Raw genomic sequence first — 27,889 nt, 5'->3', positions numbered from 1 at the left:
ACTTACTGGGCATTGGTTGAGTCCATACTGTACTCCTCTTGATACCTGGACGTAGCACATATGAACACAGATAGGCAAAGGTTAGGAGAGAGTGGGGTTGAGAAAGCAGGAAAAGGAAGGAAAGAGCAATGAAAGGATGCCACTGCGATTTATTTGTATTCACTTGCATTTTGAGTCAGAATGCAACCATTTGTATGACCTTGTGGAAGAATCCAACTTGGCCTGTGCAGCAAGAAGGAGCAAGATTTGATCCGATGTAAGCAAGTTGATATCAGATCAGATCTTGTATTTTAGCAGCTGCTTTGTTACTGCACAGTTAAAGCCTACTGTCAGGACATTTCCACCAAGGTTCATTAAGTCACCTTCACACTCCACACGTAAGCACATATAATTATTTACAGTGGGAATTGCATCTGAGCTCGAAGGGAAATACACAATGTATTTCTGAGCTTGTAATTCACAGGGTGCATGCAAGACTTTTTTTAACACAATTAAAAAACAGTGCTTAAGCTGACTGAAGAACAGATGAGCACTTAATGCAAACCACAGGAAATCAGTGGACACACCCAAAGAGTCCATCTCATTGGTTGAGATGACCATGGAGAAAAGGGAAGGCTGTAACACTGAGGGAACTCACAGACAGAGAGACATACCCTCATATTGATTTTAACGACCAACACATGGACAATTCGGATGGACAAGGGGTCAAAGGTTAAACACACAATTTGATTTTATGATGAGCATATTGACCTGAACGCTCTATAGGGTCAGGCCTTTGTCTGGAAACGCATTCCCTAATCTTAACCAGAGTTATAGTATTTCATGCATGTAGATTTATGCACATTTCAAATGTAAAAAATTGCAAGTATAATGTAAAGAACACATTTTATAAGATGTATAAGATAAACAGAGAACAACGTTTCTTTGTTTTGTTCACCAGAGAATATTTTATCTCTAAGTATGCATAGTTTAAATGTTTGTCCTGATACAGAAAAGGTTATTGATTTTTACTTTAGAACACTATTTTGAATAGCTTATTAGTATGCAAACATTACAAAAAAATTAAATGTTTTTCATTAATTTCAAAAGTACAATATATAAGTCAGAAAATTGTTCAAACTAGGTTTTACTGTATAATTAGTAGTTATCAAGTTTAGGTCTGCCATAACAAAGAACTGGCAAACCATCCAGTCCGATTCTGGTATATCTAATGATTGAAATGTAAATTCAACTTTTGATCTATTTTGATCAGACAATCCTGGGTTGGTAAACATTTTGATCAAGACCATACAGTACAGTAAAAATAAAATGTACTTTACTCCCAAATACACAAGTATTGCTTATACTTTTGATTCCATTCATAGATCCTGCCTGTGTAACTATTTCTGTGGAATACAACTGAAAGATGCAACTGGGTACATTGAGCCCCTTAACTTTGAAACACTGTACACTCTTTTATTACTTAATTAAGATTGTATTACAGTATGTCTTGTTTTGTGTACCGTTCTGTCAATCCAGATATGTGTTAGTACAGTATAATGTAAGTCTAGTGAGTAAAATGCTTCAAGGAGCAGTCCACAGCATGTCTAAAAATATCAATTTCAGCAGATAGTTGATTTATATATAATTTAAGTTGATAACCCTTTGAAGCGTGTCAATAATCAAAGTCTATCTGCTGGGGAGTAAAGAAGGAAAGCTGAATGTGTCTTGTAAAAAAGGTGAACATTTGGCAGTCCAGGCTGTCTAGTTTTACGTTTTTCCACCAAATAAATAACATCATTTACATTACATAACATATCATTTAGCTGACGCTTTTATCCAAAGCCACTTACAATAAGTGCATAATCCATAAAGAATCAAACTCAGAACAACAAGGAAAGTGCAGATTCACTTCAAGCATGATCATACTATAGTTAGTTCTGGTGAATCATAATCCCATTTGCACCTTTCTATAATTAACGGGTTGTTCATAAAAGCCAGAAAGTAGTTGGTCACAAGGAGGGACCTGTTCCATTCCAGGAAAAAAAATACGTTTATTGCCGTCTCAACAATAAAGCAGCCAATTATTACGGCCCCAAGAAACCAATTTGATTGTCTTCTTCCAATGGCTTTTATTCACATTTTGAAAACATATTAATGTCCACAATGTGCATTCAGCTGTCGCTTTCTTGTACCATAAAAGTTGAAACGATTTAAACAAGAATGCCATATTTTAGAAAAACAACCATTATTGCCTGAAGTTTGTAATTCACGAGAGGAGTTAGTCTGTAGGTGATCTTGAATGAATAAAAAAAATGATATTGTATGAAAGATTACCACATCTTATTTTAGACCTGTAGGGCATTTAAGAAAATAAACTTAATGAAAGTTAAGAAAATATGGATTGCTGTGAATTTATTTTGGATATGTTCTGATAACAGCAAAGCTCAACTGTAACGAAGGACATGCAACAGACTTATTCTTCAGGTACTTGACAGGTTAAACTCACTGTACACAGGATGACCCTGCTACTGTGATTCACTGTGTGTCTACTGTCCCTTCGGAAATGTAGTTCAGAATCAGGGCGATTTAGAAAATCCGCTCATTACGGAAACTGTATAAGAACAATATTCACCCCCTCTAATGTGATCTCTGTCCATGTGGTTGCTATTTAACAACACTTTGAGGAGCAATAAAGATGCAATCTGGCTGCTGAGAGCTTTAGCTCAGATAAACAGAGGCTCACTTTGCCTCCATTAGCTCTCAACATACATATCACACAATCCTCCTGTTTCTTCATCATGAACCAAAGAAATAAAAAAAGGCAAACATTCATGCAGTTAGCATCATAGCATAATGCCCTTCACATCTTATTCTATATATGATAAAATACACCAAACAAGGACGTGCATAGATCTTCACCCTCTCTGCAGCGGATCTGGACTCACATGTACGGAGCTGGGCTGAGACAACAAGTGCAAAACGAGCAGCACTTCCAAAAATATGCATTCAATTACGTTCACTCAGAGCTGCCTGACGGATATACAGTGGGAGGGCTTCACACACATACACCATCTCTGCAGCAGTTCCAAGGGCAAATGGGATTTGTAGTTTTCACCATGTTTAACTGCATCAGGAAGCTTGCCAACATTTTCTCACCTACTACAGCTCCCATTCGTTTGTCACATGCCACAGAGGCAGATCAAGTACCTCCAAAGATATGACTAGTCGGTTTTAGTAACTTAAGACCTGGTTAAGAAGGAAATCTGTCACATACAACAAGAACGAGACTAAACACAGAACAACAAGATACTGCCCTGAAGTAATTATTATGGGTATAATATATATTTGTTAAAGGGGACCTATTATAATCCACTTTTTCATGTCTTTTATACATAAACATTAAGAGTGTAACGGTATCCGTATTCGTCCCGAACCGTCACGGCTTGGACGTCATGGTTCGGCACATGCAGTCACACGACGAATACGCCTTTTTTTATGAGTGGGATAAAAGTCTGTCACTCAGGGCAGTATCTATATATAATCCAGGGGGCGGTATTGCGCCTAAAAGCTGTTTGCCAGCCGCCCTTAAACAACAAATGAAGAACAAGAAGAAAACACAACAAAACGAACAAAATACAAGAAGAAGAAAAGTTAGTATGGCGATTTCAGATAACACACAGGAGCTAGAACCCACCTGCTTCGTTTAAATCGGCTGTGTGGGAACATTTCGGATTCCCTGTGGACTACAATAACGATGGAGTGCGAGTGGTGGATCGGACGAGGACGGTATGTCGTTGTTGTTCGATAGCGGTGTGGTATGCTAATGGAAACACGCCAAACATGCTAAATCATATCAGAAGGCATCACCCAGATTTGCCAATCACCGGAGCCCGGCAAAAGACCACAGCAGTTCAACAGTTTATTTTCATCTAAAGTCAAAGACAGAGAATCAGCACTTTTGCAACAAGTCAGAAACAGAGGGGTTTATGGGATGCATGATCTGTTTGGTATTTCGAGACATGTTTTGTATATATCTGAGACCTATATTGATGAAAAATAGTATAATAGGGGACCTTTAAAGTAATGTTGTTCATAAAAAGCATTTGGACAAAAACATATTGTAAAACCTGACAGAATCTAGCTTTGACAAACTGTTAAAAGCTTATAATAGAAAACCTCACACTAGTAGGTCAGATCAACAGCTGAACCTTGTTTCCAGGTAGCCCATATTACACTGCAGGTAACCATAGCAACAGTATATCATACTGTACCTCTGTGCAACATTACCAGCTGTGATTCTTAATCTTAAAAATGACCTGAACAGGTGTGAAAATGACTATGAGCAAGTCATTAAAATACTATGGATTGGATTTTAATGGCCATTTTAGTGTCGTAGAATTAAAAAGAAATCAGTTTCAGCAACATCCATTACTTTCATATATCAGGACACTTAATCATGTATTTTAGCTAACTTACAGCAAACAAGTTCTGAATAAAAAATGATGGTATTTATCAAAGTTTTAGATCGTAAAGCTTCAGCAAGTTCATATTAAGTGGGGTTGGGCAATGCAATAAATACATCCTGAGACAATAAAAGCTATCCCACCTTCATCTCTGGGCTGGGGATATTTCATCTTTATTTGAATACTCAAAACCTAATGGCTATAAGTGAAGCTATATTGTACTGCACTTTCTATATGATTTTTGCATCAATGTCATGTGCCTTTATTTGCCAGGATGGGATGGGCACAAATTGAGATTGCAGATTACTGATGTAGTTAGTGTGAATACGTGACTCATCAGAGACATTAAGGAATCATTAAGCTCTCTGCTGAGCATTTCATCCGAAGCAGGAAGCTTTTCTCCATTTCCTCCCAAACAACAGATCATGAAGTGCGTGCTGGTGTTGTGAGTTTTTTCTGGGGCACGCCTCAGATTCAGTTCAGCTGACACACAGAGGGACTGTGTGAGCCCCTCAGTTTGACAGATCTGCTCCAATTATCCCACATTCGTCAGGCTTTCTAATTGATTCTCTGTTAAATAATGCCCTTAAGAAAAAGGACAAGGCAAGTGAGAAGAGTGTGTGATTGATGTTGTGGCACAAGTGCTACGTATTGTTACAGTATGTATAAGCAAACACTGGTATCTTAGTTATACAGGGACTCTTCTAACGGCCAATTACTGCATATGCTTTCAGATGTCTCCTCCGGATAGACAAGAACTTTTAAATGGTTCATTTTTTTAAGGGGCATGCGTAGCAACCATGGTGTTATTTTCATCTCTCAAGACAACTACTGAGATTTCGTCTTAATTAACACGGATGATGTACTACTGTACATGAACTGTAATTTACCCCATGGACCACATTAAAACCCCTCATTAAACCTTGGGTTCTCCAATCAAAATGAAAGCGTAATTGTTCTGTGAAAGCAGGGCGATATAAATAAACATTTAAACAAAAGGGCCGACTGACACGTTCTGTAGAAGTGTGCACAATGAATAAATTGTGAAATGAACATCCAATCATTATCAACACAGTGTAATTAGGCAGCGATGAATTTGAAAAGAGCATAAAAAAAGTAATCAACGTGATGAAAAATAATGGACAATCATGTTGTCTATGTCTTTGTGATAAAGTACAAATGATAATGATTTAAACAACAAAACAAAACACTGGTGTTACAGTATAGGCAAGCAACCACAAAAGGCCAACCTCCAACTGTAAAGAGAATACAATAATTGAGGTTGTAAACAATTCGAGGATTGCAAGCATACCCTCTCAGTTCTTTTAGTGAACTGCTTTTCTTTTATTGCATCTACATTCAATCTTAGGATTCATTTAAAACACTTGTTCATTACCTTTCAATTATTTCCCCACTGAATATTGCTTAACAAAGAGAAATTCTCATTTAGTTGTCATCTTAGGATTCATTTAAAACACTTGTTCATTACCTTTCAATTATTTCCCCACTGAATATTGCTTAACAAAGAGAAATTCTCATTTAGTTGTTGAGATCTTTTACACAAGGCAGCTGTTAAGGGAACACCTTTGGATTAAGACAAATCAGGATATTCACAGTTCCAGGATATTTCTAAGTAACAAGTAACTGTATAATGCACGTCATGCTAAACTACATTACATTTAAAGATGATGTCTGCATCAACGTGTTTGATGTGTTAAAAGAATAGGTTTGTGTGAGAAGAGGATGGACTTAAACTCCCGCTGTACATTTGTATTCAATTTAATATTGAATAATCAATTTCTTGCACAATAATATCCTGCATTATATTTGTTACTGGAAATGTGTATTTCCACATGTGTATTGTCCACATGTATATATATTTGTTTAACTTTGTAATGCTATTTTATTTCTATTTCAGAAATATTTTTGGACTTGTTTATTTCTTGTGTCTTCATTTCTCTTATGTACATTGCCTTGTTTTTTTATGCTGCTGCAACGCAAACATTTCCCACATTGGGATCAATAAAGCACCTACAGTATCGATTTATCTAAGAGGAAAAGGGAAGATAGGTAAAGGTCGACTTTGGTGCACAGAAGGATAATCTAATCCTAACTAAATTAAAGATTTTAAGGGAATTTGCCCGGAAACTCAATTTACTAAAAGGGAAATTATTTTTGGAGACAATTAAAAAAGCACAAGTGTCAGTCAGCTCCACTTTGTTGTACCCATATCTGGACTATTCAACTGCTATCTTTTTTTGTTAATGATGCACAATATTTTAAACATTCAGTATTTTTGTTTTGGATAAATGACCTTAAATGTGACTATTATCCATCTTAGAAACACAGATTTCTTCCAGATTCCTCCTAAAAACATTCTTATCTAAAGCATGTATCATATGCCCATTATAGCTCGGCTTTAACTGTCCACTAAAAGAAAAATGCAAAAACAGGAAAACTTCAAATGAAATCATCAAACTGTGAAAGCATCAATCAAAAAGTGAACAACATGAATTGCGACTGACGTGGTCTAGCTTTAAGCTTTTATATGGAGGAGGCGTTGCTGCTGACTGTACAAGACTTTATCATAAAGAAACGCAAATGTAAAAAGTTTTAAAACTCGATAAAAGCCAAAGTACTTTTGACTGACAGACATGTACAGTCTGTAGAAACTTGAGTTGCTGAGACGTCAGGAATGCTATAAAGTCTATGCTGCATATCAGTCAATCAAATATCCGGCTTCTCTGTTGGCCTATATTGAAAAAAAAGACTTCCATGTAAATCCCCCAGTAATGAGAATATGACTAACAGCTCCCACTGAGCTCTACAATTGATTCATTAGACACCAGCAGACCAAACCAAACGCCCATCTTCCAAACAGATTTCTCACAGCGAGACAATGTGGTGGCGATGCTGATGATGCCAAGATAAATCTGCGTGAGTTTCTGTTTTGACCACATCCTGAGTTTAAAAGATGGTCAATCCCGCTGTTATTGAAGATCCTCCAAGTCTCATTGAGTGTTTTACTGCCTACTTTAATTAGCTGTCAATTCTGTTCAGAGAATCCTATAAAACACAAACATCAAGGGGACGCCCAGGTGCTGTACATTATGCAAAGATAGATACATTCTTTAGTGTACTAAATGGACCACAATATTGATCCTCTCGCTCCACCCTCCACAAGCTTTTATTCTCGAGCCAGCTGGACACAAATCCCACGCTGATCGCATTTCACAACGTAAAAAGCTTTCTGACTCCTGACTACATCCTGCCTGTCTGGAGGAGACATACATGGGCTCTGTGTGGAAATAAAAAAGAAGTGAATGAAGTTAGGAAACATATGTAAACTAGTCTAATTTCCTGAAAGAGTAAAGTAACAGGACGCGATCAAGGTTGAACATTCATCCATTCATTTAAGATAGGAGAACTTGTTGCTATGAGTGGCAACCTCTTGAATGATTGATAGTGGTCCAATTCTATTTGCTCACGGCAACTAGCCAACAGATGCATTACATGTTATAGCCTCAGCCATGCAGAGTATATCAGATTAATACAGCATGGCATTGCAATATAGCAATGTGCCAATTTCGATAAACTTCTCAAATGTGATTTGAAAGCAATCTGTTCCTCTTTCTGCCCGTTCAGAGCAGTTGTCAGCTGACTTACTGGTTTTCTGTAAGACTAAGACTTTGACTGCTCTGACAGATCTGCAAGCATGAGGAGAGCTGGCTCCTCTCCAGCTACCAGTTTACACTCCGTACCTGGTCCGCGCAAGGCTCGAACCGGCAACTCTCCGGTTCCAAAGCCAAGTCTCATTCAATATAGTCACCGATAAAGACTAGATGTCAGCTGATAATTTATAGATCGTTCTGTCAAGGCTTAAACCTTTATTCATCATCATTGTCAACATAAACAACAACGTGAGAAGCAAGTACAGTACACCTAACATCAATATCATGTTTAGCATCCTTAGCTGAACCTCACAGTATTTGCAATTCTTGTTGTGTGAATGCAAGTTAACATAATAAACTGTTGATATCTGTGATTTGTAATAATTTAAATTAAAGGACGTCAGAATATTAAGAAGAGTAAACATCATTTGGGAGGTACCACATGGCGTATTTAACAGTGTCCGAGGTTAAATTGGTACAATCATTTATTTGTAAACTGATTTGTTGGGGTATTATTGTTGCATTAACTTCATCAGAATAAAAAGGTAGAAAGACGCTAGATAGAAAGCATTTCAAGAATTTCTGAGCTGCCAATTCATCTACTTTCTCTGAGTATATGATATTACTGCCAACTCCCTAACTCATCATGACATCCTTCCAGGTCTGTCCTCCAAAATAACAGCTAAGCTAGAGATGTATTGTCCCAGTCGAAATCTTTGTAGAGGTGTATGTATTAAGTTTACTGGAGGATTGTATGGCTCAAGTATTTGTTGTGGAACTGCAACGCTGACAGTTTTTCAATGGGTCTATGTGAAAGTGAAGGAGGGAGAGCAAGGATATTATTAATACATATGAAACAAGTACAGCTTCATAATGATTATAATAATAATGCCTTATAATTTGAAGGATTATTTGCCAAACGTTTTTGACAATACTGACATTATGTCATTTCCCCCCCCATGCCATGGTTGGTACGTTTGATATCAAAACAGTTGCATGACATAACAAATGCTACTGCAGCAGATACTACATTTCTGATCCCAAACATTTGCAATAAATGTCAATATCAAATAAATATTGACAAGAAAAACATGTGCAGTAAATACTGAGAGACCAAACACCACACTGCACCACCAGCATATTGGCTGTGCAGTAGTCTCAGAACTGCTGCCAAACAAGCACAATATTTCTGTTTTCGGCCAAACAAACCTCAAAGAACCTACAGTAGATAAAGAGCCAATCTGAGTTATAATGTCTATAAATCTAGAGCTCTTTCTTCGCTGAAAAGGAAAAAAACATTTAGTTCACCTCAGTTGCTACTGGTTCATGCCATCTCACACAAACCTCTATCTAATTTGTCTACCAAATAGCAGAGGGTCCTGACTGTGAAAGCCTGCATGCAGGCTCTATTGAGTGGTGCAGACATATGTTGAAATGTCTTTTTGGAGGTATGTCAACATAATCTCCTGTGGTTTGCATCTTCATTGTATCATTTAACATGGATGCATTATGTGCAAAAACGTTCTTCAGCTTTGAATGCAGTGGCATAACAGCATTTTACACCCTATAAAATATAAAACAAAACCATACAATTGTGATGAGAATGCAGCATTCACTATATTATGTCATCACTATCAGGCTACACTGCAGCCCATTAATCAGAGGGGAATGATTGATGGCAGAAGCAATCATTCAGCTGTCGGTAGCGAAAGTGCCTCACTGCATGCATTATCGTTAAAGCCCAATGGGGGAAATATAACGCTTACACATTCCTACACATTTCCCTGTGAATCTAAATGAACGGGATCAGATTTAATGGAACATTGATCACAGCGCAACCTTTGCCCTACGGATAATTGCAAGTTATTAGTGAGACTTTATGCAGCATGCACGTGCAGTCGCAGCACCATGTTATTTATCGGATGTGTGCAAGCGAGCTGCATTCAGAAACATGCGACTTTTGTTGCGGATCTACGGCAGCTACCTTTGGCCGGTATCGCTCCCGAAAGAGCCCATGGTCCGGAGAGGGCTGGAGGGGTTGACCCATGTTGGCTCGGGGGTTTTGTGCGCCTCGGTCTTCACGTCTGGGTCGATCTCGGAGGGAGAGGGAGTAAGCTTAGCGCCCGCCATGGCTCTCTGCCTCCCGAGCGGTACCTCCAGCAGAGAGCGGGCAATATGTTTCCTCCTGGTGTGACAGCAGCTCAGAGACCGACACTGCCGGAAAACCGCATCCCCGTTTCACTGTTGCTTCAAGAAGGCGGAGGGAGAGCAGCTCTCTCCCTGCTGCATCACTGGTTCCTGTCAGACACTGTGAGGGAAGCACCTGGCTGACTCCTGCTGATCGAGCGCTCCTCCATCCCTGATGGAGATGTGAGGTCCCGTCTCTGAGATTCACGCGTCGTCACGATGTAACGTCAAGCGCACAGCGAAACCAACCCAGATGGGTTACATAACGAAGATGGTCAAATGATCTACGATTCCTTTAGATCTAATCAACGTTCAGATGATTCGCCTTCCATCAGTGCATCGCCTTTGATATTTAAGCAAATTAATCTTCTTAATAAATAAAAGCGTATAGAAAATGGAATTATGTCAAGCCGTCCTCACTATGGAGAAATCGTCATGAATCAACTCATTTCTAATATTGTTATGGTTTTAAATACGTGCCTGGATAATGAGATGCAACAGACTAATGAGCAGGTGGCCTGGATAAACACTGCATGATGGAATGATTATACTTTTGCATGAAACACGTGACACCTGAGTATAACCATAATAGACTATCTCTCAGTTTATTCAGGAAGAGCATAAGGTTAACACGCTTTTTATAAACAAGTCACATATTTAAGTAATGGGGTATACTGGGAAACATTAATATATTTATTATGATTTTATCAGCCATAGGTCAATATTTACTGTGCAGCAGTTGTTAAAAACAACTTTATAACGTAAATCAAATGTAGCGCCGCTTCAGTTAAAGTAGAACACATGAAGCATACAACTAATTACATTTAACAGTAATTGTGTTTACAGCTGATCTAGTTTGTGAATGTGACTTTGATTGGGTTTTTTCACAGCCTGTGGGCAGGGGCGCCGCCAGGAATTTTGGGCCCCATGAAAATATATCACATTGGGCCCCACCACCAGGCACTAGGGTGACCAGATGTCCCGCTTTGCGCGGGACTGCACAGCATTTTCCCGACTTTTGGTGCGTCCCGCAAATTGAGACGATGTCCCGCATATTTCATTTTGATTGGCTAAAACGCTTTTCTTTAAAATCAGATTCATCCAATGGCTGTTGAGAAAGCAGGGAAGGCTATCATCAGGGGGCTGTGTTTGCTGTCAATCAAACTGTAACACACGGCGGGTGCTGGTCAAGTGTTAACCAATGAGAGTAACTCACTCACACACACCCCCCCACCCCGCCAAACAACAACAACGAACACAGGCGACGCAGCAGGTTATGGGAAATGGAGGAAACTGAAACTACAGCTAAGAAGAAAAGAAGATGCACATACAACAAAGACTGGGAAGACACTTACACGTGGGTGCAGCCAGTGCAGGGCGACTCTCAGAGAGTTTTGCAATCTTTGCAAGAGTAATTTTTAAATTTCACATGGCGGTGAATACGACATCAAAAGACACAGAGAATGCGATTCTCACAAGAAACGTGTCGCTCAAAAAGAGACATCCCACTCTATGGAGACATTCCTACTCAAACCAAAAAATGATGGCCACTCAGACGGTAACAGCAGCAGAAATAACCAGTGTTTACCATACAGTGCAACACTCCCATTCATACCGGTCAAATGACTGGTAACAAGCTAGCGCCGACCATTTTTCCAAACTCTGAGATAGCAAAGAAAATGTCATGTGGTCGTACAAAAGCAGCGTCCATAATAACAGATGTGCTTGCCCCTGCCTCTGTGGCGAGTTGTTTGACAGAGTCAAAGACACCAGTGGTTCTAGGTGACAAAATAGCCCACACACTGTGTGTGGGGGCCCATCTTCTGTTGCTGTGATGGACAAAACTGAAAGCTATTTTATTTGATGTATTATTATGTTTCTGTTCCCTCCTGGCCAGTGTTGGTTTTATTTTTATCTGTTAATTTATGTTGTGCCTACTTGTACAGGTAATACTGACTAGTTGAATTAAGAAGATGCATTTCTAAATACTTGAAGTGAATAATGCCTGCTGCCTTAGTTTACTTTTCTTTATTAAAAAACTGCATTTTGACTTCACTTTCTGCTCAGTTGTTATATATTTGTTACGTCTTTTTTCTTCCGGGGGTTGGGGGGTGCTGTTGAGAGGGTGTCCCACATTGTCCCACACAACCATACTCCTTGTCCCACATTTGGTTTGTTGGGATCTGGTCACCCTACCAGGCACAGGTCACGCCAACCAAGCACAATGCTGTAACCACACCTCCAGAACCCAACCCACTCATTTATGCTTTAAATAACTACCTGTACAGGCTTGCATCTATCTTGTAGTCCAATACTAACTGCACAATATTTACTGACACTGAGCGGTGAACATATAACACTGTGCAGACGTGCAACATTCTGCTGCAGTAGAATTCACTATTTGATATAACACTAACATTCCTGACAATAGACCTCAATAGTCATCTTTTATGGTGTACATGCCTTTTTAATAACATTTTTGAATGGAACATTACCAGAGCCTTGCCCTTTAACAGTTATTACGAGCCCTGGCTCAGCCTTACTCACCAAGAGCCCAGCGCCTAGCCTTCTTACAGGCAAAGTCACTGATCAAGTCCTTGAAGTCCAGCTTTCTAGCAACTGGCTTTCAATGGACAGCATGGCAAGACTGCAAAGCCTTATGGGGGTCAGGGCTGCGGAGCCTAAAGATGGAACTGTTGGTCCTGGCACCAGGGGGAGGGACAACTGATTTAGTATGAATATCTGCTAAAAATGTACCTGCATTTATTAAATGTCAGCTAAAAGAGCAGTGAAATGAAAAACCTCTGCATTTTCTGTGAAGATAGTAACAGTACTTAATGTCAGCAAAACATTACAATTATTATTTACAATGGACTATGCTTAGCTAACAGACTAATGTCCACTACTCATAGACCACACCCACCTATTCTTTTGAAAAACTGGGTGACATACTGTTGCCCTTTAGTCCCTCTCTCTTGTCTTTCTCTCCTTTATTTTCTTTTTGAAAGCCTGACTTTGTTAGTCGTTGAGACATTGTACACACGTAAGTACTAGCCTCCTCACATGCTCTCACTCTCTGCTGCTAGAAAGGGCCCCGCACAGCGTTTGGAGGCAGGACCAAACCATTATATTTAAATAGAGGGGGGTGTTCGATGCTTTGGATAATTAACTTTTGGAAGAAAAAAAGTGAAATGAATCGTAAGTTTAGTGAGTACATTATCAATTTAACGTTCTATTAATGTTAATTATTGAAGATTGATGAAAGGTTACTTAAACATTTGTTCTTAATGTTCTAACATTTTTTGGGGCCCCTGTCAGTCACGGGCCCTTAGAATCGTCCTAACTTTTCACCCCCTTACGGCGCCCCTGCCTGTGGGCTACGAGAGCAAACACAAATCAAAGTGTCCTCCTTAACCTCTTAAGGTTTAACTGATTTATTGTTACAGAGGGCCTGAGCACCTCACAGCATACATTACGCAGAGGGTGTGAAATGCACAGGCTGCCAGTCCACCAAGAGAATTCAATTGGAATTGCATAGCTCATTTGTTTTCTAAAATCAGACTTGCATGAGATTGAAAAGTTGCAAGAAACTGGAGCACCCTAATGAAACGTGTAAATAAGGAATATTATCGAGAGCAGTGGTTTCCTTTGTGATCGCGACCTGAAATGGTGCTGTAATATATACGCTTTTCAGCATATATTACTAATTAAAGTGAAGTACTACTAGTAAGTAGTTATATCCCTTCACAGAACTAAAGTACGCTTTAAAAAAAGTTTTAATGAGATGATGGAATTAAAGCTGAACTGTATAACACAAAAAGGCACATGCTGAAAGCCCAACCCCAGAAGGGGGGTCTGGGGGGATTTTTAGAAATACTAACAAAACATATAAACTACGCATTCTGGTACACTCTGAGAAGAAAATAAATAAATCTATTGCTACCCGACATATTAATAATATGTTATGCCATTGTTTATGTTTCACTTTGTTTTGACATCTTGCTGCGAGAAGAGTAAAGAGGAGATAGTTTGTGTGAATTACTTTAAATTGTGGGTAAGGGTATAGCTCCCATTGTTCTGTGACCTGTCAGTCATCAGACCGGGGGTCATATTTCATCATATGTTCATTTTTATCTGAAGTTGTACCCATGGATGTATAAAGAATAGTTCTACCGCAAAGTTATTCTCCGTGGGGACTTCCGGCAACAATCTTGATTCTGATTGGCCAGAAGACTCGAAAAAACATCAGCAAAGATGTTTTATTGGGAAGATGATCACTATGTGACAGAAGTTTTCAAAACCGTTTATGGTCTCCGGTACTTCCAGTCCAACGCCTGCATGCACAGCGTTAGAAAATCGGGCCTTCAAAATAAAAGTTTGAATTTTTTCAACAAACTTTTGGGTCGCAACCCACCAGTTGAGAACCACTGATCGAGGTACTCCAACTCTCGGGTTTGCTTTGATATGCAGTCAATAATGCACAGGTGTTAAAGTTATAATGTGTAAGAAATGGCAGAATTGAAAGTCAAATTAAGTCACATTTTCAACAAAAAGTAAAGAGGTTATAATGTTCACATTATGTCAAAAACATGTGTTGTATTGCAGAGTGAGCGACTGAAATTAGCTCTGGCCTGTCCTGTCGATTCACTCTACAGGCATTAGTGAGGTATTACACAACACTACTTTTTGAAGAACTTCCCAGTTATATATAAATTAAATCCTATCTTTCTGACATACATCAATTCATCTCAATCAACAACTCCAAATCCCCCACGGTCCCTGTCAATCATGGTGTCCCTCAGGGTCCTGTACTTGGTCCCCTTCTGTTCATCATCTTCATCCTCCCAAATCAACAAATCCTCCTTCAAAACCAACTCAAATTCCACTGTTATGCCGATAACACACAGCTATACCTATCAACAAAATCTATTTCTCTTCACTCACGTCCGTAACCTCTGCATCATCCTCGAGCCCACCCTCACTTTCCTCCCTCATGTTAACCAGGTAAAAAAACACGCCCTCTTCCACTTAAAGATCGTTGCCCGCATCAGACCTCCCCGTCATCCACCACTGCTGAAACTCTGATCCATGCCTTCATTACATTCCGTCTTGATTACTGCAACAGCATTCTTTAAGGTTCACCTGCATACACCCTCAAAAAACTTCAATATGTCCAAAACTCAGCTGCCCGCAAGCTCACCTCCACCCGACGCTCCGACCACATCACCCCTATCCTCCATGACATCCACTGGCTCCACATTAAACACAGCATTGACTTTAAAAAAATTGAACTATAACAAAGCTCTCAACAACCTTCTCCCCCCCTACCTCTGTGACCTTATCCAGTGACACACCCCAGCCCAGCCCAGCCCATCAGGACAAAGCTCCGTACCTGGGGTGACAGGGCCTTCGCAGCAGCTTCCCCCTCACTCTGGAACTCCCTCCCCAGCCACGTCACATCTGCCAACACTCTCACATCATTCAAAAAAGCCCTCAAAACTCACCTCTTCACTCTTGCCTTCAACTCCTAATCCACTAACCCCTCGTCCCTATTCCACCTAGCCTAGCACTTTTTACTTTTGTTGTTATTTTTCTTTACTTGCTTGTGAAGCGCTTTGAGCACCAGGAAAGGCGCTATATAAATAACATGTATTATTATTATAACATACTGTATACAACACAACATTAAATGATTTCCCCTTTATTCCCTCAAAGTTAGCGTTAGATAATGCCATATGTTTCCTTGTGATATCCGAGTTAAGTGTTTGACCCCAATTAACTGTATTGTCTTGCAAAGGTAGTTTTCTAAAAAATATTTCTTTTCTTTTTCTCTAAGGCAAAGAAATCTCCATTACAGTAGCACTGATATACTATCTCATCTATAGCATGATTTATTTAAACATTTATCCATAAAAGAAAAATGTTATGGCTGCTAACAGTATGTTGTGATTTTGGGAGTTGTATTTGGATATAAGATATACAAAAATGACTGTCAAAATCTTTTACCCTTATTCATCAAAGAAAATAATTTACCTGGATTCTTCCAGTGTTTGGATCTGTTCATGTTCTTTTTTTATTTTTATGCAGAACATTCAATTTACATAATTTAAACAAAATATATCAGAAAACGTGTAAATTATAGTCCAATGTTTTACCCTCCTGTAGTGTCTACTTGTCTACCAGGAAATTGGTTGAACAACAGGTCATGTGTACAACACAGGAGACGATGCATAGATGGTAATAACGAGTCTCTCCCCGTTTCAAGTTGGTAAAAATGACCAGTTTCTACATTGTACTCCTTAAAAAGCAGCTTTTTGTAAAGATGGGTTCTAATTTATCCTGTTTATAATAGTGATATGCAAGCTTGTTGAGATCATGTGTTTACAGGAAGCAGTTTATTTCTAATGTAGCCCTGAGCAGCCATATGAGCTGAAATCTCATTAGTAATGCGTTTAGGCAACCTTTAATACAATCCACATTCACTGCGCATGGCATTTGGAACTCAGCCTTCAGGAAACACATTACATTACCCATTGTTAGTAGCCTCAGGATAGGGGGGGGCTGTGAAGAGTTGATTTAATGCTCAACTGGAAAATAAAAGTTTAGGAGGTGTGAGCAAAAAAAAACAAAAAAAACGTAACTCTTGACAGATCCAGTGGAGCAGTTTGGTCCCTATTATACAATAGACTGTTTGTACTGATTTAGCCCAAGTTGTTGTCATATGACACAATATGCCTGTTAAAGGCATTGGTGATAATGTTATGGTTACTGAATTAAATTGTTATTTTCTCTCCAGCCAAACAGCAACTCAAGCACCTAAACTATATGCATGTTGTGGCAAACTAAAATATATTTATTTACAAAGGATTATTTTGATAGGGATCATGTAAAATAAACAAACCTTTCAAAATTCTTCAAATCTGATGATCGTCATACAAAGATACAGCTAAAAGCGCTTTTTTTGTCCACAATCCAGGCAGGTGACCAATCTTGTTGTATTTCTAATTGTGATTGATTATGTTTTCTCGATTTCTTTTATATATTTAAAAAAATTATTTATCCGTGAACAGCATAATACTGCCATTATGCTGTCTGTGAAAGAAAACAATAAAACCATACCTAAAAAAAAGGCAGATCAAACAACAACGTGGTTTTATTCAATCATGAGATAAAACAGATCTGTTATTGTGGAGGTTTTGTAAATGGTATCAATTTAGTGCATGATGCTTGACACTGAAAGAAAAGGATGCAGACAAGTTCATCAGTAGGAGAAACAGGTGTAGAAGCACTGATTTGAGCACAGAGACACTTTGTGGTGAGGCAGAGAACTGCAGGCTGTGTGAGTCTAATCTGAAATCAGAAGCAGTGCAAAAACATGTTGTACTATAAGAAACAGGCATCAGCCAGTGCCAAGGTAATATACTGTACATGTTATAACACAGATGGCAGGGGTTTTATCTCCCGTCACGTCGTACTAATGCAGTACGACGTGAACAGGCTGCTTAACACCCTTAAACATGTTTCAGGAACATCAAAAATCTGCACCCCAACCAGCGGAAAAAATAAGGCAAATTACACTGCAGAAATAAACAAAAATCTAAATCTAAAGCATTATGAATTATACAAATTTAAATATATTAAAGACTTATTAGCCAGTTTATCCTCCTTTGTTCCAGAATACAGAGTAGAATATTTCTCCTTTTCAGCTCATACAGTATAATGATCTTACAGGCGTTTTGGGGCATGTTCTTACAGGATGCACGCTATTTTAATGTAGCCAGAGCTTTAGAATCATCGCAGAATGATTAGCCAGATTCAATGGCTTCAGATTCACACTGGGTATATATATCAGGTTCAGGCTGGATTTATAAGGTCAGCACACGCAGGGATATAACCCCAGGAGAGAGAGAGCTGCAGTGAAGCCTATTAGCGCATACCGTCGGTGTGTAGCTGTTATAGTATTCCCCTCTGAAACGCTTGGCAAATAAACTTGAACGACATGACTACCTTCCAGCCACTGAGATCATAAAAAGAAAGCAGAAAGGAAGAGTTTTTGGGAGAGACACCATGCTGCGACAGAGGAGCTTTGATATTGAAAGTGGCACAGTTACAAAAGAAGGCAGCAGAGCGGTATTGCTCAAAAATACATTCATTATTTGTAGAGAAAACAACCAGATTTATCAGATGGATTTTTTTAGTATAGAGAACATGTGAAAACGGGTTAATTTCCTACTCGTTCTGCCTTTAGGAACATTCTGAAGCTGTTAAGATAATTAAAGTGGTGGGGAGCATCCTGGCCTCTCTTTAAAGCTGCGCTCTCATTAGGAGCGCCTGGGCTTCTTGCTCCGTGCTGCAGATGAGTGTGTCAAGTGCTGTGATAATGCCTCCTCTGTCAAAACATATTAAGGCAGTGAGCTAGCGCTGCTGTGGGCGAGCTGTCTGCCTGAGCACCGCACAACCAGAGAGGAGGAAGAAGTCTAGCCACACACACACACACACACACACACACACACACACACACACACACACACACACACACACACACACACACACACACACACACACACACACACACACACACACACACACACACACACACACACACACACACACACACACACACACACACACACACACACACACACACACACACACACACACACACACACACACACACACACACACACACACACACACACACACACACACACACACACACACACACACACACACACACACACACACACACACACACACACACACACACACACACACACACACACACACACACACACACACACACTTTTGCGCTTGTATTTTTGCCAATGGCTGTTTCGTGCAAAAAGATTCTACTCCCCATGTACTGGTCATAACCTTATGTTCTCTTTCAGAAATGAAGAATATTCACTTGTGTAAAATGGGTTTGCTAGAGCCATTCTTTCATCTATTAAAAATAAACATTATCCTCATTTCAATCTCGTATATGTGCCCTGAAAACATGAGTCCCTTTGTAAGAGTAAGGAAATACTATTGGTACAGAAATGTGCATTATTCACTCGTACTTTGTGCTTCCAAATACAATTCAGAATGTATGGGGGTGCATTCACTTTGTCCCTTTATAGGCCACCACATTAAAGACCATATTCAAAATATTCATGAATAAAACAAGCGCTCCCAGCATGACGCTGTGCCAGTAAGTAGCTGTTGTGTTTATAGTTGAATAAAAAAGGCTTTTATTTGCCTGTTCTTGTATATAGATATTTCCTAATTGGACACCAGCCACAGCTTTTAATCTCTGCTTTAGTTATTCATCACAGTGCAGTTTGTCCAGTAATTACCTGTCTACCTAAACTGTTAATTTTTTTATATATATATATTGGGAGGGATGAAACCCTCTTTAATGGTCACACATGCAGAGCACACAGCACACAGTGACATGTGGCCCCTGCTTTTAACCCATCCTAGTACCAGGAGTCTAGTACTAGGAGCAGTGCAGCTATTGCACAGCGCCCGGGGAGTTTGAATAACGGCCTACTTGCTCAGAATGTACCATAAAGCTTTTCATGAATCATGTGTGCTTACTTGGATCAAATAAACTCAAATGTTGTTGACACATTTGAACATTTGGCTCAATCTTCTGTTGACAGCATGATATATTATGCTAATGTTTTTCAGTGTTACATTTTATGACGTTTTAATAAAATCTGCTGATCCTTTGATACATTATTAACAAACAATTTATAAAAAATGTGTCTGTATTGAAAACATAGTCAACATACCTTTCATTGAGATGAAAAGTGGTCCATAAAGTGTGTCATCCAGTTTATAAGATCAGAAAAATACAAATTTAAACTAAATACAAATATAAGAAACTAAAATCTCTTGTCCCATTTCAACACATTGATATTTTAAATATATTATAAAGTATCCACTGTTAGAATAATACAAAAGTAATGAGCCATCAACAGTTATAGCTAATTGTAGTTATCACAACTGTACCGTCTTAATGCTAATGTTTGTCTTGACTATAAAAAGATATAAACAAATAGGCTGCCAAATCAGATACATCATTTACGAATAGGCCCATCTTATAAAGCTTTGTATATATAGCTTGCCGTTAAAGATATTGACAGCAGGAATAACAGATTGTGTTTGAATGAACACATATATAATTAATAGTTGGAGTCTAAAAGGAACAGACAGTAGATATAACAAATAAAACATCCCTCTAAGGCTGCCACAGTCAAATCCTGTTAGAGACAATCCAAATGCAAATACAGTAAGAGACATTAATGTTAATTGTTTTTTGGTATTTTAAGCGGATTGTAATTGGGGCAAATATATATATAGGCCAGAGTGCCTTTATTCCAGAGAGGGTGTTACATTGAGAGATAGAGGGAAAGACAGTGCCTGAAAACTTGGAGCGGGCTCGGGTTTCGAACCCACCTACTAGCTACTGTAGTGACAACTCCTGTCATGTATTGCATCTCTGCGTGAATGATTAGATAATTTCACCTAAATTAAATCAGATTAAATGATGTTGATGGTTAAATCAGCTTCACACGTCGGCCTACTGAGTTCTGAACTTGCCATTTAGATCTATAAAGGCCTTGGGGCTATGTTGTTTGATTGAATTAAACACAATATATGCACTCCACTATTTACTGCGTCTGAAGCTCTTAATATGATTGCTCATATTTCAAGCCATCTTTTTCCCGGCCCCTTGCTTTGGATCATTTTCATCAACCAGCCCCCATTCCAAACTAATTGAAGAGCCCTGCTTTAGACCATGCATATTTAATTAGATCTCTGAGAATGGGTGGAGGGGATTGTGTGACTCCTGACTAATCCTCTGTGTGACGCTGCAGGTCTCAACACTCACCCACGCCGGTGGAACTCCCCTCCACGGTGCCGACAACCTCATCCCTGTGCCTCCATCATCACAGCTGCCTATTGAAGTCTGACAAGCCAACTCCACAAATGCTAATTAAGGTGCTAAGAAAAACCATGTGGGCTAACCAGGCAAGTGCGCCAGAGATTGCTAGGCACAAAGATGCAGAGACCCAGAAGAGATGAACACATTTAAAAAGTGTAAAAAAGACATTTCTCTTCTCTGAGCTGCACCCCTCTGATAATTCTCTCTTAGCGGCCTACCTTTAATTGTCCCAATGTCCCATTTGAGATCTCCCTCTGAGAATATGCATACTGTAATGTAATAAAACACTTTAGAAGACACACACATTCATTTCTTTCAGCTTAAGCACGCCGTGTTCATTTTACTAATACCTCCGCTGTGTTAAAACACAAATGAATTATCTTAAATCGAGCTTTTCAGGGATGCCTCGGCTCTGCCTCAGTTTCACATTCCAGTTCCTGCTCACTGGCTGCACAAATCCTTAGAGAAACTACCCCCGTAAAATGTGACAAAACAGGCGGGAGGTTGACAACATGTTGGGGGCCTCTGCTTCACTGTTATAACAATGGTAATTCTTAAAACGACACGCAGCCACTGTGCTGCTGATGAGAAGTCTAGCGGCACTGAACTGTCGCCCACCCACTCTGTGCTGATGGCGGTGACTAATGCCACCTATGGTCCAAATTGCAAGCTGGAGTTTCACAGCGGATGTCACCAGCAACAACACTCAGCCTTTCAAGTACGTCAGACTTTGCATCGCCATAACGATGGGAAACTTTAAGGTCCAACGCATTAACCTTTGTCTAACGCGTAGATGCGAGGCATGCAATTTTTCCGAAGTGCATCACCCCTCTGCATCCTCTCGTTAACCTTCGCCAGACACATCCCAGGACCTCAGACTCAACAATAAAACAGAAAGCTAATTAGCAAACTATAAAGGGAAATTAATCATGAGCCAACATTGTAATTCACATCCAGTTTCATAAATAAGGACTTGTAAATAAGGGATGTGTGTGGAGTTATTATCACACGTTATATTCTAAATTATTAAAGCTAACGTAGGATAGGTGTTTCTTTCAATCCAATGATGAATCTAATTGATCCAATATTGTCATAATTAGCTTGAGTTGAGATGAAATGTCGCTTGTGGAATGAAACCTGTATAACCGATAGCACACAAACCTACCGACACGTTTGTAAAATGAGCAGTATTTTGGCTCTGAGCATAGAGGGTCTCCTGTGTGAACATAGCCTGGGGGCGCTCAGTCCTCCGTGACCTAATGGATCTAATCATCCCCATCATCTTCCTCATATCAGTGTCAATCACCACTCATCTGAATACTTCACTTTCTTCTTCTTCCATCTCCTCCATCGTCCTCTTCCCCTTCCTCTTCCTCCCCCCACCTTTGTCCTCCATCTTATCATCAGCCTCAGAAACTCAGATGGAAAATCGTTGAAGCGCCAAATCCCAGCGGTCGGTTCTGCCACAGAATCCGCGTACATAAACAGCTGCTGCCAGCATCAGTGTACAATTGTTGTGTCTGTTTACCTCTTAGAGTTTCTGAGATATGTGACTGGATGTGTGTGACTTTTTTTTTTTTTTTTTTTTTAAAAAGGAGCCATCAGAGAGATACAACTGCTATCCTCACATCAAAACATAGAATATTTTTGATAAATCAGAAACACATTGTTTAGGAAGCACATGTTGCTAAAGAAAACTCACCAACGTTGGTTCTAAAAATGAATCTAAATCAAAATCCACGAATTAAAAGATCGAGCGATTGAACATTTGACCAAGATACAAACCAGGCCTCTGCTGTTCTGCTGAAAAGCTGTCATATTGGAGATAAAACATTTTCGCAGCAACACAAGTGAATGATCTGTGACTGGGACTAGCTGTTGCCTGACAGCAGAACGTGCGTCAGTGTCGGGTCACCATGCCAAGAGCCACTATTTGACTCACGACGAGGTGTTACAGTTGAACCAGTGACCAATCAACACTCTTCACTCTGTCCACATGACTCCTATCAGAATCCTGACTTGATTAGAGGAGGAAAACAAGATTAGACACACAGAGGATAAGATAGATGGAACCAATTCTCTTCTCTGCTGCTCTGCTTCCATCCCTGTCGGTGTGTATAAAAAAAGTGTCATGGTGGCTTGTTTCTATTTCTGATGATAAGGCTAGCCCCCCTCCGCTGGCTGACAGACAGAGAGATAAACCCACGCACTCAGATGTATAATCAGACACTCAGGTGTGCATACCGGTGTCCATATACCTGAACACACAATACACACACACACACACTCACATAGACAGACAGACCAATCGCTAGTCAGACTTCATGACTTCAGTGTGATTGCTCCTCTTCAGCACCCACACAGCGAAGCCATAATTATGGCCCTCTTACACCCAACCCTGAAGACAATGACAGCTCAGGAAGGAGACCCCCCCCCCCCCCCCCCAACACACACACTGTACGCCCACATCACAGACACAGATACAAGGACACACAAACTCTAACAGCACAGAAGGGATTACTGCCTTAATCCTCTTGGATTGGCAGACATCGAAAAACACACGAGGAGTGCATTCTTCTAACCTTGGGCTGCATTTGTTGAGATTTCCGGACATTTAAAGGAAACATATAATGCCTGGTTTGGTTTCCCAAAAAATGTATGTCTGCTCTAAATGTTTAGGAATAGATAATGGTTTCCATACTGTCGTTCTGAAAATACCCGTCCTCAACCTCCTTCTGAAAGGCTGTGTTTCAGCACTCTGGAGGCCGTCTCCCTTCAAGTCCAGTCCGCTCTGAAAGTACTTTAACAAATGTGGATAGTGTTACATTTGTTCAACTTGCAAAGAAATATGACGCTTTAATTAAACTGCTCATAACTTGCAACCTGCAATGGAAGGTACCTTCTCTTGCAAAGAAAAGTCCGTAAACACTAGGCCATTGTTGCAGCACTACTTTAAGGATATGGGATGTTAAGAAGTACATTTCATTTCCTTCATTACCCATTCCTATGTAGACATTCGTATCTTCTAGCAAAGTTATTATGTTCGGTGAGTTATCACTGCCTGAGTATTTCCTTCCACTGCCTTTCCCTCTCATAGCCCACCATGATAGATGCAATGAAACAGATGCAAAAGGCTATCAGGGCACGGAGAGGGACAGGGGACGGGGGGCTCCGACTCTCCCTCAGGGGGTTCATTTGCTTCGTGGCTTGACACTCGACAAGGCATCAGCACAGGAAATAAACAACATCACAAACAAGAAGCATGAGGAAGATCATCAACCGAGAGATGGAGCATCACCAAAGCCCCGCGGCGTGGTCTGCCTCCGTTTGCACTCCAGAGATCGGAAACAATTATAAAAAAGCGCCATAACACACAATCAATAACAACGTCTTCATTCATTTCCTAACACGCACGGTGCAGAGGTGTGCAGAAGCTGCAGTTTACAACTCTTATTTGTTTTGAAGCAATAAAGGCTGCATCTTTGTATTACTCAATAGCTGTTTGACAAGACTGAGCATAAGCACACACAACATGTACAGACACATGTACACACTGAGTCAAACAAGTGTTGGTAGCCCAGAAACGCACCCTAATTACCCTTTGCAATTGAATAGTGATCAGCAAAACAATTCACAGGGGACTTACTGGACAAATCACACACACGGGAATACAACATGCATTCTCAAGCAGCCTGATCGACATATTCAAACATCTCAAGGTCTTCAAGACGCTGCATGCATGCATACGTATTTTAAAGATGAGGTAAGGTAAAGATAAGGTTCATGTCATTATTATTCAGTGTAATCCATACTGTGAGTCAGAATTGCTTTTTATTCTTCTTGGCTTACAGGCATTTGTTATGTCATCACTATTAATAAAACTGGCATGCAGCTAGAAATACAAATTCGATAAGGATCTGTAGTCTGAATACCAAGACATCGCTGAATCCCTTAGGAGCGCACACAGACTAATGTGTGTGGGGGGGAATGGTCAAATACTAGACTGCTGCTATACATGTGAAGACAAAAGAGCTCGCTTTGATATAAAACATACCGACAGCAATTCACTGCAGGAAGCTCTGGAGACAGAGGGGGAGCAAAGCGAGAGATCCAGCGACAGAGAAAGAGCGGATGGTGACAGAAAACGACCAATGTGACAGAACCCTTGGTGCAAAATGAGATCTCATAAGTGATGATATTCACTACCCACTAATCCAAAGCCATGGGAGGTGATCCATGGCGAAACATGGCTGCGGCTGCTACGGACAACCGAGAGCCTGGAGTAAAGAGATAACAAACACATGGTTTGTGTGTCAGATTCAACCAGCGATAAAACTATTAAGCAACGATACAGTTACGCAGCGGGATGAATGCAATGGTTATCAAGCCATTTCTTTCCTGAATGAGACAACAAGCAAGGTTTGAAAGAGAAGGATGTATACCTAAGTACTGTCAGTTCGGATACACCTTCAAATGTACACAGGTATATAAAAGAAAGAGAACAGTAAGATGTTATGGGAGGTGAGGTTTCAGTGGTGTATATCGTATATAGCGTTAGTTTTATTGTGATGTGGAACTGAGCTTTCAATTGAAGCTACTGCCTTTCCTTTTGTCTTTCTTCAGTTTATTTAGCAACCTCGACCCTTAAGGCAACAGTCGTGACTGATTTGAGTTATGATAGAGAATCTCCCGTCAGCTTTAGATGTAAGGTTACTGACAGAGCAAGAGGATAAAGCACTGCTTTGCCTGTGGTCTTCGCAAGCCCCGGCTGAAGAGATTGCTGATCCTCCAGTGAGATGGCTTCATTTCAGCACCACGGAGAGCTCCGCAGTGCTCGGCTGTGGCTGACGCTCGGCTAAGTCTCCCCCTCTTGGGCAGTAAAAAGCATCCGTTTGGTTTGCCTTTCAAACGCGGCAATAATGTAGCTCTTAGTAGACTCCCAAACATTTCAGCATGACTAAAGCACCAGTCAAGGGCCAAGGGACGGTTGTTTGATGCTCAATGTGAAGCAAGAGGAACATCTACACTGAAGGTTAGGTTGGCCACAATAAAAGGCCACTCTGAAACGTGCAGTTTTGCTTTATTGGGGGGGTCTGGGGGGGTCCGAAAACCAGTCAGTATCTGGTGTGACCACCATTTGCCTCACGCAGTGCAACACATCTCCTTCGCATAGAGTTGATCAGGTTGTTGATATTGGCCTGTGGAATGTTGGTCCACTCCTCTTCAATGGCTATGCCAAGTTGCTGGATATTGGCAGGAACTGGAACACGCTGTCGTATACGCCGATCCAGAGCATCCCAAACATGCTCAATGGGTGACATGTCCGGTGAGTATGCTGGCCATGCAAGAACTGGGATGTTTTCAGCGTCCAGGAATTGTGTACAGATCCTTGCAACATGGGGCCGTGCATTATCATGCTGCAACATGAGGTGATGGTCGTGGATGAATGGCACAACAGTGGGCCTCAGGATCTCGTCACGGTATCTCTGTGCATTCACAATGCCATCAATAAAATGCACCTGTGTTCGTCGTCCATAACATACGCCTGCCCATACCATAACCCCACCACCACCATGGGCCACTCGATTCACAACATTGACATCAGAAAACCGCTCACCCACACGACGCCACACACGCTGTCTGCCATCTGCCCTGAACAGTGAAAACCGGGATTCATCCGTGAAGAGAACACCTCTCCAACGTGCCAGACGCCATCGAATGTGAGCATTTGCCCACTCAAGTCGGTTACGACGACGAACCGGAGTCATGTCGAGACCCCGATGAGCATGCAGATGAGCTTCCCTGAGACGGTTTCTGACAGTTTGTGCAGAAATTCTTTGGTTATACAAACCGATTGTTGCAGCAGCTGTCCGAGTGGCTGGTCTCAGACGATCTTGGAGGTGAACATGCTGGATGTGGAGGTCCTGGGCTGGTGTGGTTACACATGGTCTGCGGTTGTGAGGCCGGTTGGATGTACTGCCAAATTCTTTGAAACGCCTTGGAGACGGCTTATGGTAGAGAAATGAACATTCAATTCACGGGCAACATCTCTGGTGGACATTTCTGCTGTCAGCATGCCAATTGCACGCTCCCTCAAAACTTGCGACATCTGTGGCATTGTGCTGTGTGATAAAACTGAACATTTTAGAGTGGCCTTTTATTGTGGCCAGCCTAAGGCACACCTGTGCAATAATCATGCTGTCTAATCAGCATCTTGATATGCCACACCTGTGAGGTGGGATGGATTATCTCGGCAAAGGAGAAGTGCTCACTATCACAGATTTTTTCAGATTTGTGAACAATATTTGAGAGAAATGGTTATTTTGTGTAAAATGTTTTAGATCTTTGAGTTCATCTCATGAAAAATGGGAGCAAAAACAAAAGTGTTGCGTTTATATTTTTGTTCAGTGTAGGAATTTCTATCTAAAAATAGACAGACCATATTAACACGACTTGTAATGTTCCTTGCGTCTTCGCTATTGTTTTACAAAACTGTACTAATGCAACAATTAAACAAGGTCAAATCACAGAGACAGAAAAGCAACATCCAGTAGTACTCCATATAGTCGACGGTGCATTCAGCCACAAGATGTGTGCAAGTTGCAAGACACTTTCTCAATACAAAACTAAAAACCTTACTCCATTTCTAT

General features: G+C 40.4%; 1 protein-coding gene across 5 annotated transcripts in view; it reads right to left on the bottom strand.

Annotated features, from left to right (window-relative positions):
- The window catches only part of kcnt1b (potassium sodium-activated channel subfamily T member 1b), an 86,009-nt gene that overhangs the window by 54,152 nt on the left and 3,968 nt on the right, over positions 1–27,889 (bottom strand). The window lies entirely within an intron of this gene.

This window comes from Pseudochaenichthys georgianus, chromosome 9, assembly GCF_902827115.2.
Source record: "Pseudochaenichthys georgianus chromosome 9, fPseGeo1.2, whole genome shotgun sequence".
Taxonomy (NCBI): domain Eukaryota; kingdom Metazoa; phylum Chordata; class Actinopteri; order Perciformes; family Channichthyidae; genus Pseudochaenichthys; species Pseudochaenichthys georgianus.
This window is presented reverse-complemented; position numbering and strand designations above follow the sequence as displayed.